This window comes from Triturus cristatus, chromosome 5_2 (genome assembly GCF_964204655.1).
Source record: "Triturus cristatus chromosome 5_2, aTriCri1.1, whole genome shotgun sequence".
Taxonomy (NCBI): domain Eukaryota; kingdom Metazoa; phylum Chordata; class Amphibia; order Caudata; family Salamandridae; genus Triturus; species Triturus cristatus.
In genome coordinates, this window is record NC_140588.1 from 1,095,013,722 (window position 1) to 1,095,025,315 (window position 11,594).

Genomic DNA, 11,594 nt, shown 5'->3' on the forward strand with positions numbered 1-11,594 from the left:
GGCCCAGTGTCCGATGCTGACTCTGGCCCAGTGTCCAATGCTGACTCTGGCCCAGTGTCCGATGCTGACTCTGGCCCAATGTCCGATGCTCACTCTGGCCCAGTGTCCGATGCTGACTCTGGCCCAGTGTCCGATGCTGGCTCTGGCCCAGTGTCCGATGCTGACTCTGGCCCAGTGTCCGATGCTGACTCTGGCCCAGTGTCCGATGCGGACTCTGGCCCAATGTCCGATGCTCACTCCGGCCCAGTGTCCGATGGTCACTCTGGCCCAATGTCCGATGCTGACTCTGGCCCAATGTCCGATGCTGGCTCTGGTCCGATGCTGACTCTGGCCCAATGTCCGATGCTGACTCTGGCCCGATGCTGACTCTGGCCCAATGTCCGATGCTGACTCTGGCCCAATGTCCGATGCTGGCCCAATGACCGATGCTGGCTCTGGCCCAGTGTGCGATGCTGGCTCTGGCCCAGTGTCCGATGCTGACTCTGGCCCAGTGTCCGATGCTGGCTCTGGTCCGATGCTGACTCTGGCCCAATGTCCGATGCTGACTCTGGCCCAATGTCCGATGCTGGCTCTGGTCCGATGCTGACTCTGGCCCAATGACCGATGCTGACTCTGGCCCAATGTCCGATGCTGGCTCTGGCCCAATGTCCGATGCTGACTCTGGCCCAATGTCCGATGCTGGCTCTGGTCCGATGCTGACTCTGGCCCAATGACCGATGCTGACTCTGGCCCAATGACCGATGCTGACTCTGGCCCAATGTCCGATGCTGGCTCTGGCCCAGTGTGCGATGCTGGCTCTGGCCCAGTGTCCGATGCTGACTGTGGCCCAGTGTCCAATGCTGACTCTGGCCCAGTGTCCGATGCTGACTCTGGCCCAATGTCCGATGCTCACTCTGGCCCAGTGTCCGATGCTGACTCTGGCCCAGTGTCCGATGCTGACTCTGGCCCAGTGTCTGATGCTGGCTCTGGCCCAGTGTCCGATGCTGACTCTGGCCCAGTGTCCGATGCTGACTCTGGCCCAGTGTCCGATGCTGACTCTGGCCCAATGTCCGATGCTCACTCTGGCCCAGTGTCCGATGCTGACTCTGGCCCAGTGTCCGATGCTGACTCTGGCCCAGTGTCCGATGCTGGCTCTGGCCCAGTGTCCGATGCTGGCTCTGGCCCAGTGTCGGATGCTGACTCTGGCCCAGTGTCCGATGCTGACTCTGGCCCAGTGTCCGATGCTGACTCTGGCCCAATGTCCGATGCTGACTCTGGCCCAGTGTCCGATGCTGGCTCTGGCCCAGTGTCCGATGCTGGCTCTGGCCCAGTGTACGATGCTGACTCTGGCCCAGTGTCCGATGCTGACTCTGGCCCAGTGTCCGATGCTGGCTCTGGCCCAGTGTCCGATGCTGGCTCTGGCCCAGTGTCTGATGCTGGCTCTGGCCCAGTGTCCGATGCTGACTCTGGCCCAATGTCCGATGCTGGCTCTGGCCCAGTGTCCGATGCTGGCTCTGGCCCAGTGTCCGATGCTGTCTCTGGCCCAGTGTCCGATGCTGGCTCTGGCCCAGTGTCCGATGCTGGCTCTGGCCCAGTGTCCGATGCTGGCTCTGGCCCAGTGTCCGATGCTGATTCTGGCCCAGTGTCCGATGCTGGCTCTGGCCCAGTGTCCGATGCTGACTCTGGCCCAGTGTCCGATGCTGGCTCTGGCCCAGTGTCCGATGCTGGCTCTGGCCCAGTGTCCGATGCTGACTCTGGCCCAGTGTCCGATGCTGGCTCTGGCCCAGTGTCCGATGCTGGCTCTGGCCCAATGGCCGATGCTGACTCTGGCCCAATGTCCAGCCTCGATGCCTGTCTCTGACCTCGAACCAACGTGAGCCCTCTCCACTCTACAAGATAACAGAGGTTCAGCCGATCATTCTCCAGCCGACACCAATCCCAGACCTCTGCCAGAATGCCAGTACTACCCAAGGCTAGAAGCTTTCTTCGGAATCGATTCTGATGCAGTGTAGGAAATACCTCAAGCTCCTCATGACACTGAATATGATGAGGAGGGGTATGAGTTACTTACCCATCATTGCACTAATGATGGCTTATAATTAGACTTGCAAAATGCCAGTGGGGCTGATCCATCCCCTGAAACAGATCTGGACTCTTTCCTTGGCCACAAGCGCCTCTTGCAGTAGTAGAACAAAGGCCAGAAGTACTAGACCTGCACCAGTGGAAAGAAGGGTGGAGGTATTAGACTTGCAGTACGGGCGGAAGTACTAGAATTGAATCAAAAACACATTTAATAACTGAAATTCTCCAACCTGTGCTGGCTTCGCTTGAACCTCTGCTGCCATTCCATTGAGCGCTTACAGATGCTCTGTTGGTGAAATGGACTAAGATCCAGTTAGCGGGCCTGTGGCTAGGCGACATTGGCTGACCTCCAATGATCCAGATTTCCTGAACAAACATACTACATCAGAACCCCTGGGTAGTTCAGGCACCAACCATTAAGGTGAACCCAAATCCTCCGAATAGAGTCAAACCTGATTGATGCTTTTGGAGAGAACATGTTCTCCTAGATCACCTTTGCCTTTAGAGCTCTCGAAACAGTAAGCCTCTTGAGTAGGTACTCCCATGCTTTGTAGGACATGGCCAGCAAGATCTTACCATTTGTCCAGAAGACCTCAGGACTTAGTTGGCCAACGTGATGCAAGATGGCCAGGTTGCAGCCTAGTATGATCTGCATGCCAGCCTGGACACTGCAGGCTGCATAGGTAAAGTTGTTGGCACCAGTGTCTTGCTTAGAAGGCACACCCCAGCGAAATCAACCAGGTTTTCAGGAGATGTACAAGCGTCCCTTATGGATATGCCTTTTGATGCATCTCAGGTGTTTGAGAGAAAGCTGTTTCGACACAAGTATAATTCAGATTCTCATCCAGGGGATACTCATCAATAGTCATAATCTATGAATAATCCCCGCCCACGTGCGGGATCCCGGAGCATATAGAAAATACATATATATACATATATATATGCATATGTGAAAACATATACATGCAGCCTAAAAATGTTTCAAACATGGCAATGCTGTAAATTACATAGGTTTGCATTCTAGTCCCCCCTAACCCATAAGGAAAAAAGGAAGCACCAAGCCAATTGTCACACAACAATGCTTTATTGCCATAAAGCAAACCTGTAATTGCAGGCATTTGCCTGTAGGCTGCAGTAGAGTATCAAGAAACAAAGAAAACTGACACCTTGCCTTTAAGGCATTAGAGTAGGGGGGCCGTGCCTTTAAGACCTGCAGGAGACCCCTTGCTCCCATGATGCACCACAGGTGGCAGTTAGGCCAGTTCTTTTTTCCGGCTCCTTCTGTGAGGATCCTGGCGCTTGAGCTCTTCAGTTTTTTGACTGAAAGTTTGGTAATTCATATTTTTTCTGAATATTCGACAATTTCTGGCTCCTGAAGGTGTGTTCTGCTGGTTTCCTGAAGAATTTCATATTTTTTCCAGTCAGAATGCCTGCTTTATTCAGGAAATGCCCTTCCTGTGGAAATAAGATGGCACTGGCGGATCCACACTCTGTGTGTATTGTGTGTTTGCCAACTTCACACAATCCTGACTGGTTCCCCCACTGCCAGAAGTCTTCCAAGCGCACTCTGCGAGATAGAGAGTGCATTAAGCTACATGCCCAGCTAGAGAAGGAGAGAAGCCGTCGTGAAGGCAACCATTCATCCTCAAAACCACCTTCTTCAGCTCCACAATCTCAAAAACCGCGACACGCCACCTCTCCTGTCTCCAGGAAGACCAAGGTTCCAGGAGATTCGCCGTCGACGTCGAAGGTACTGTCGAAAAAGCAGAGGACGACTTCTGCGTCTAGAGATTCATCTCAACGTCGAGATTCTCCGCCGCAAAGAAGTAAGTCGAGGCGCAGTCCTTCGGGCTCGAAGGCTGTTAGTCCGGTGAGATCTGGACTGTCTCCGTCGAGGCTTCCGTCGACGTCGAGACACTCTCCGCCACCCTCGAGGGGGTCGGCGTCGAGAGATGCGGCGACGTACATCTTGCCGTGAGTGGGTCGTTCGACGTCAAGACAAACCCCCACTCGGCGGCATGGAAGGTCGACGACAAAGTCACCAAGTCGACGTCGTGGAAGGTCGACGTCAAAGTCGCCAAGTCGACGTCGTGAGAGGTCGAGGTCGCCAGGTCGACGGCATGGAAGGTCGACGTCGAAGTCATCAGGTCGACCTCAAGCACCTGTTCGGCGACAAAGATCAGCGTCTATGTCTCCGCAACGCCGTAGGCGATCGGCGTCGAGACCGCCGTCGAGGGCTGACCGCCATTCTCAGCAATCAGCACCGATGGTGACACAAACGTCATCGACGTCGAAGGATACAGCTGCAGTGACCGCGGAGAGAAGAGTCAGGTCTAGATCTTCAGGAGATTGATCATCATCTCCAGGCCTGCATATCGTGCAGATCTCTCCGGAAGGATCACCTAAGGCACCAGAGAAGTTCAGACTTTCACCTCGCTGGATGGAGGATGTGGGTACAGGTGCATGTAGGAGTCCGGGCTCGGAATATCCCCGCACGTACTCTCCCTCCAGGATTTCTCCGCGCAGGAGCAAGTCTCCTCATGGTAGTCCAAGGCCGCCTTCTCCACGCCGGTCTCGATCCAGGGACCATCCCTCTTCGCACAGAAGGCCAAGATCTCCTTCAAAGCACAAATCACGATCCAGGGCTCATCACAGCGACCGCCCCCACAAGAGGCGACGCACCAGATCGCCCACCTGGTCTTCCTCCACAAGGTCCTCGGTCCGGGACTACTCTCCGACCTTGTCTTCTACACCTCCGTCACGAGTGTCCCCAGTTGATGACATCGCTACTTTCTCTGACGTCCTGGGTAGAGGTGCGCAGAAATTGAATATCACGCTGCACACCCCTCTGGCACCCACTTCAGTTATTTTTGATACGTTGCATCACCGGTCAGCACCCAGACCTTTGCTACCATTGGTGCCAGGATTGTTGGAGCCAGCTATGGCCACATTTCTCACTCCTGCTATGGTGGGCTCTGTGCCTTCAAGAATAGCAAAAAAATATAAGGCTCCTGCTGAGGACCCTTTGTTTCTGAGGGCGGACCCGACCAGCGGACTCAGTGATCTTGGCAGCTGCCATAAAGTCCCATTCTGCCTCCGTGTCGCCTTCTGTCCCCCCGGAGAAAGACAGCAAGCAAATGGATTCGTATGGCAGAAAGATGTGCAACACTTCTGCCTCCCACATGAAAGTGGCTAGTGCTTCAGCCCTGCTAGGGCGGTATGATCGTTCTCTGTGGGATTCCCTCTCCAGATTTGCTGAGAAACTGCCAAGAGAAGAGAGGAAGGATTTTACTGAAATTATCCAGGAAGGTGGGCTTGTAGCCAGTCAAATCATCAGTGCGGCTGCTGATGCTTCGGATCTCGCCGCACATGGCTATTCGCATGGCGTATGCTCTCGGCGCTCAGCTTGGCTAAGGCTAACGGGCCTCAAGCCTGATGCGCAGAAGAAGATTCTTAATCTGCCTTTTAACGGGTCATCTTTGTTTGGGGCTCACGCTGATGACCAAATGACCAAAATGAAGGCAGAGTTGGACACCGTTAAAGCTGTGGGGCTGAAAAAGCGCAAGGAATATCGAAAGCGCTTTCGGCAGGGCAACAAGCGTGCCTTTCATCAGCGCGTTCAAACACCCCAATGGTCCTCTCAAAATCAACAGAGGTCCCAGTTTCAACAAAGGGGTCGTGGCAGAGGGAGAGGAAATGCAAAGCAGCAACAGTCCTCCACCAAACAGCCCTCAAAGCAGTGAGATCTTACTTCCTCCGCGCTCGTTCGCCACTCCGGTAGGAGGAAGTATCAGTGTTCACCTGGCAGAGTGGAAGCTATTACAAAAGACAGATGGGTGCTGAATATTGTACAGCATGGCTACTTGCTGAGGTTCAAGTCTCCCCCTCCGCAGGTATCCCCACGGAGGCAATACCTCCCTCAAATCCAAAAACGACTTTTACTGGACGAAGTAGCCACTCTCCTCTCCAAGAACGCCATAGAGGAGGTTCCACTCCGGCAGAGAAATCAAGGAGTGTACTCCCGGTATTTTCTTGTTCAAAAACGAGGAGTGGTCAACGAGTACAGACCCATTCGCGATCTCCGTCTGCTCAACGGATTTGTCAGGAAAGAAAAGTTCAGAATACTGGCTCTGCATTAGATCTTCCCGCATCTTCACCAGGGGGAATGGATGTGTGCCATCGACCTACAGGTTGCCTACTTCCATATTCCTGTCTCAGTGAAACACCGAAAATTTCTCAGGTTTCAGATCTCTCGTCGGCACTATCAGTACAGATTTCTGCCATTTGGCCTCAAATTTGCTCCACGGACATTCTCAAAGTGTATGGCGGTGGTAGCTGCCTTCCTCCGCAAACGGAAGATATTAGTCTACCCTTATCTAGACGACTGGCTCCTGAAGAGTTCCACTCCTGCTCGACTCCAGAGCCATCTCTCGTTTTGCCTCAATCTCCTACACTCAATGGGATTACAGGTCAATTACAAAAAGTCGGTCCTCAATCCCACTCAGCGGATTCACTACCTGGGTGCCTCTCTGGACTCCGCAAAGGCAAGCGTGTGTCCTTCGGAGGAGAGGTTATCATCCATGCTTCAGAAATGTCACACGCTTCTCAACGTGGCATTTCCCACAGCCAGGCAAGTGTTGTCACTTCTGGGGTCGATGGCTTCGTGCATTCACATTGTGCCCAATGCACGTCTTCACATGCGAACTCTGCAACAAGAACTAGAGGATCAGTGGTCGCAGAGGTCCGGCCGCTGGGAGGATCGCATTTGTCTTCACCAAGCTGCCAAAGACTCCATCAGATGGTGGATGAAACGCTCCCATCTACTTCACGGCGTCCCTTTCCATCAGGCGCCTCCGACACAGACAGTGGTCACAGATGCCTCCATGCAGGGCTGGGGGGCTCATATGGGCCAGCTTCAAGTACAAGGTCTCTGGTCCAATACAGAACAGAGTCATCACATAAACTTCTTGGAGCTACGAGCAGTCCATCCAGCTCTCAAATCCCTGTATCCGTCCCTCCAAACCAACCACGTGCAGATTCAGACAGACAAAACAACAACTATGTTCTATCTGAACAAGCAAGGAGGCACCAGATCACGAGTCCTATCCCTGGAAGCTCAGTCCATCTGGACAAGCAAGGAGGCACCAGATCACGAGTCCTATCCCTGGAAGCTCAGTCCATCTGGACAAGCAAGGAGGCACCAGATCACGAGTCCTATCTCTGGAAGCTCAGTCCATTTGGCGATGGCTTCTGGCGAGAGACCTGTCCATCATCGCTGTTCACCTGCCAGGGACACTGAACGTGCAGGCAGACGGCCTCAGCAGAGACTTTGTCGAAGCGCACGACTGGGTGCTCAACGAAGACGTCGCTCAAGAGATCTTCCGGTTGTGGGGAGTACCGGACATAGATCTTTTCGCAGACGCGGCTAAACAGAAAATGCCCCGTCTTCGCCTCCAGGTTCCCCCAACAGGGATCTCAGGGGAACGCACTTTTGATTAGCTGGTCGCGGACATTGCTATATGCTTTTCCTCCTCTCCCTCTCATCCCAGCTGTAATACAGAAATTCTACAGGACCAGAACTCGGATGATCCTGATAGCTCCGGAGTGGCCCCGTCAGTGGTGGTATCCGGATCTACTCCAGCTGTCAGAGGTGCCACACCGGAGGTTGCCTTGCCTACCGAACTTGCTGACCAAGGACCAGGGGAGAGTGTTCCATCCCAACCTCCCCTCTCTTCGCTTGACGGCATGGCTCCTGAATTCATCCAGTACGGACATTTAGATCTTCCAGCGGACTGTATGAGCATCCTCCGGGAGGCTAAAAGACCCTCCACTAGGAAGTCTTATGCCTTCAAGTGGAAGAGGTTCTGCTTTTGGTGCAGAGATAACGCCCTTGATTCGATCCGGGGTCAAGAACAGGTTATTCTCCCCTACTTATTGTACTTGGCAAAGTCTGGGTTAAAGTACGCTTCCATCAGAGTCCACTTAGCTGCTATCACAGCTTATAGGAAATCTCCTACCCAGGTCTCATTCTTCCAGATGCCGGTAGTCAAAGATTTCTTAGAAGGGCTTAAGAAAGTATTTCCACCAGTGAGGTCTCCTTCCCCTTCCTGGGACCTCAACATTGTTCTCTCTAAGTTGATGGGAGCCCCTTTTGAACCGATTCATAAGGCATCCTTGCAGCATCTGACCTGGAAGGCTGCCTTCTTAGTAGCCATCACTTCTGCCCGCAGGGTGAGTGAAATTCAGGCCCTCTGCTGCAAGGAACCTTACACTGTTTTCCATGCTAATAGAGTGGTGCTACGTACTCATCCGAGCTTCCTGCACAAGGTGGTCTCGGACTTCCACATTAATCAGGTGATCACGTTGCCCACCTTTTTTCCTCAGCCAACCACTCCCCCGGAGAGAGCTTTACATTCTCTTGACCTCCGGAGGGTATTGAAATTTTATTTTGCTAAGACCCTTTCGCTTAGAAAGTCTGACAGACTCTTTGTCAATTACGGGCCAACGAATACCGGGCTGGCTGCCTCCAAGAGGTCCATTTCTAGATGTATTGTCTCATGTATAGCCTTGTCTTATCAACTGTCTCACAAGGTTCTGCAGGGTAGACCAAAAGCACACTCTACTCGAGGGAAAGCTTCTACTGTAGCTCTCCTTCGCAACGTTCTCATGTCTGAGATTTGCAAAGCGGCTACATGGCGCTCAGTACATACTTTTACACGCCATTATTGCCTAGATTCAGACGCACAGGCCGACGCCCAGGTGGGGCAGGCCTCTTTGAGGAATTTGTTTGCATAACTGCTATGCTAAGGTGATGTTAATGCATGTTCTAGATGCTTTATTGCTCGTCCGCGAGACTTTGGGTATGGGCTTGCTACTCTATTCATAGATTATGACTATTGATGAGTATCCCCTGCATGAGAAGGATTAGTTACTTACCTGTAATCCTAGTTCTCATCCAGGGGTATACTCATCAAAGTCATAAGCGACCCACCCACCTCCCCGGACGAGCATTTTTCTCCTTCAGTTATTGTTGCAGATCTACTCAGGTGCGAGTGCACCGTCAAAAAGAACTGGCCCAACTGCCACCTGTGGTGCATCATGGGAGCAAGCGGTCTCCTCCACGTCTTAAAGGCACGGTCCCCCTACTCTAATGCCTTAAAGGCAAGGTGTCCGTTTTCTTTGTTTCTTGATACTCTACTGCAGCCTACAGGCAAATGCCTGCAATTACAGGTTTGCTTTATGGCAATAAAGCATTGTTGTGTGACAATTGGCTTGGTGCTTTATTTTTTCCTTATGGGTTAGGGGGCACTACAATGCAAACCTATGTAATTTACAGAATTGCCATGTTTTAAAAATTTTTAGGCTGCATGTATATGTTTTCACATATGCATATATATGTATATATATGTATTTTCTATATGCTCCGGGATCCCGCACGTGGGCGGGGATTATTCATAGATTATGACTTTGATGAGTATACCCCTGGATGAGTACTAGGATTACAGGTAAGTAACTAATCCTAGTCGTGCCACAACACGATCTTTGGGGCTTTTGTATCCAACCAAACAGTTTCACCAACAGAGGCTACGCTAGTGCCAGCCCTCACCACCTGTCCTGGAGGATAGAGCCCGTCCTTTCAGGGCGGAGGAGGTGGTGGCGTCTAAGGCCGGTCCCCCAGCAGGAGCTGCAGCAGCTGCCAGGCTGCTTTAGGTTGCTCTCAAAGGTAGAGGCCCCGCTGCTAGGAGCCAGGATACGGCATCTTCTCCCTGGCTGGAGATCCATCACCCCTGATGGTGATGGGTCCATCTCGAAGACCAGTGGGTCTTGCAAATTATCTAAAAGGGCTACAACTTGCTGATCATTTCCTCCCCTCCCCATCTACCCCCAACACCAGAGCATCTTTCAAAGGACCGCCCCACAATCAGAGTACAGAGCAGGAGTGGAAAGCAAAGATTTTCAGTGATATTCAGTATATTCATGTTTGTTCTGCACGGCTACTTATAATCTGTCCGCTGGGCTCTTACTATAGAAACATCTGATCTTCATTCTTTCTGTTACAGATCCAAGACCTGGGGCTGGAGGCTCCCATCAGCATCTTCAGCAAGGAGTGAGCATCCTTTGACAGAGACAGGGCCTCTGTTATCCTTCGCTCCTGAAGGAGGCTGGCCGCAGCAGCGCTGTTCCTTCTTGAGCCGGAGCGCTTGCCTCTGTCGCCCTCTTCTGGCTTCCATGGGAACTTCAACTTTATTGTTATAATTGTGCCCTTTATCATAAAATGGTGGTGGGGGAAATAGTAATTGAGCACTCTGAGATTGTTTGAACAGAGGAAAATGTTATTTGTCATATATTTTGATTTAAATTTCTGGGAGTACTATATCATGAAATAACATATCATTCTTACTTTTAGTTAAAATTTTTACATTTTCAGACACATTTAACTTTTGTGACTTTTCAAACAAAAATATGTTATCATTTTGACGTTTCATTTGTATAACCAAGTTCATAAATCCCTTTCAAGAAGCATCAGCTTTCCATATATTTCACAAAATGCCCTTCACTTGTGTGTGCATCAAGTTCCTGTACCTTGCGGATGTCTTTGAGTATTGAGACTGGAGGTGTTTACAGAGAGGTGAGCTGTGACTGAGGGCTCTCTTGTTACAAAGCTCCTCTCCCAGTCTTTAGTGGATATACAGATTTCATCAATAAACAAGCTATAGATGCTGATTTGGGGGTCACCGGACACTGTCTTTGGGCTCCAGAACGACTTTGTGGAAGTTGTAAAATTTGTCAAAGCCTAAAAAAAAAAATCACCAGAGAATTGATTGTGCCTCTGTGTTGGCTTATCTGACGAGGGAATGATTGTCAGGGCCTCAATTGAGAAAGGTAAAAAACACGTTTGTGTAAGTTTACTTAGTTTTTGTGCTATTCATGAACTCAAAGTTAATAGTAAGTTTACGAGTGCGGAGATTCCACAGCCGTGGCTGAGAACTCTGCACATAACCAGATGAATAGCAAAAAAAAGTGTACATTTACCGTTGTGAATCCGGCCTACAGCATCCATGGTGCACCAGAATTAGAAGGGTCTCTTGGTACAGGGTGCAGTTTTCCCCACATGCTCGCTCTTATGGGGATATTTAACCACATCAGGTACAAATGGGTGCAAAAACATCACAACACTTAGAACATTTGTGCCAGGTGCTCTGTATGTTTTTGCACTGAGTGTACAGATCCAGCCTAAACATGGATGATGGTCACTCATGTGTATGTGTAACCGTCTGCATGGTACATAATGTCAGAGCTGTACACCTGTGTGCAGGGTGGATAGTGTTGAAGCCATGCATTCATTTCAATGATTTGATGGTGCCAGGGCCATACATGGTTATGCACAGTAGACAGTCTCAGACCCATACATCTGTGTGGAGAGTGGATAGTGACAGAGCTTTGCATCCGCGTGCAGAGTGGATAGTGTCAGAGCCTTGCATCCGCGTGCAGAGTGGATAGTGTCAGAGCCTTGCGTCCGTGTGCAGAGTTGA

General features: G+C 51.2%; 1 protein-coding gene across 2 annotated transcripts in view; it reads left to right on the top strand.

Annotated features, from left to right (window-relative positions):
- The window catches only part of LOC146829747 (H-2 class I histocompatibility antigen, Q10 alpha chain-like), a 260,886-nt gene extending 250,061 nt beyond the window's left edge, over window positions 1-10,825 (top strand). For both annotated transcript variants that reach the window (XM_085608470.1, XM_085608471.1), the window contains one exon: window positions 10,122-10,825. The gene's annotated coding sequence lies outside the window, so the exon portion shown is untranslated. The remainder of the gene's footprint in view (window positions 1-10,121) is intronic.
- The last annotated feature ends 769 nt before the right edge of the window (window positions 10,826-11,594 follow it).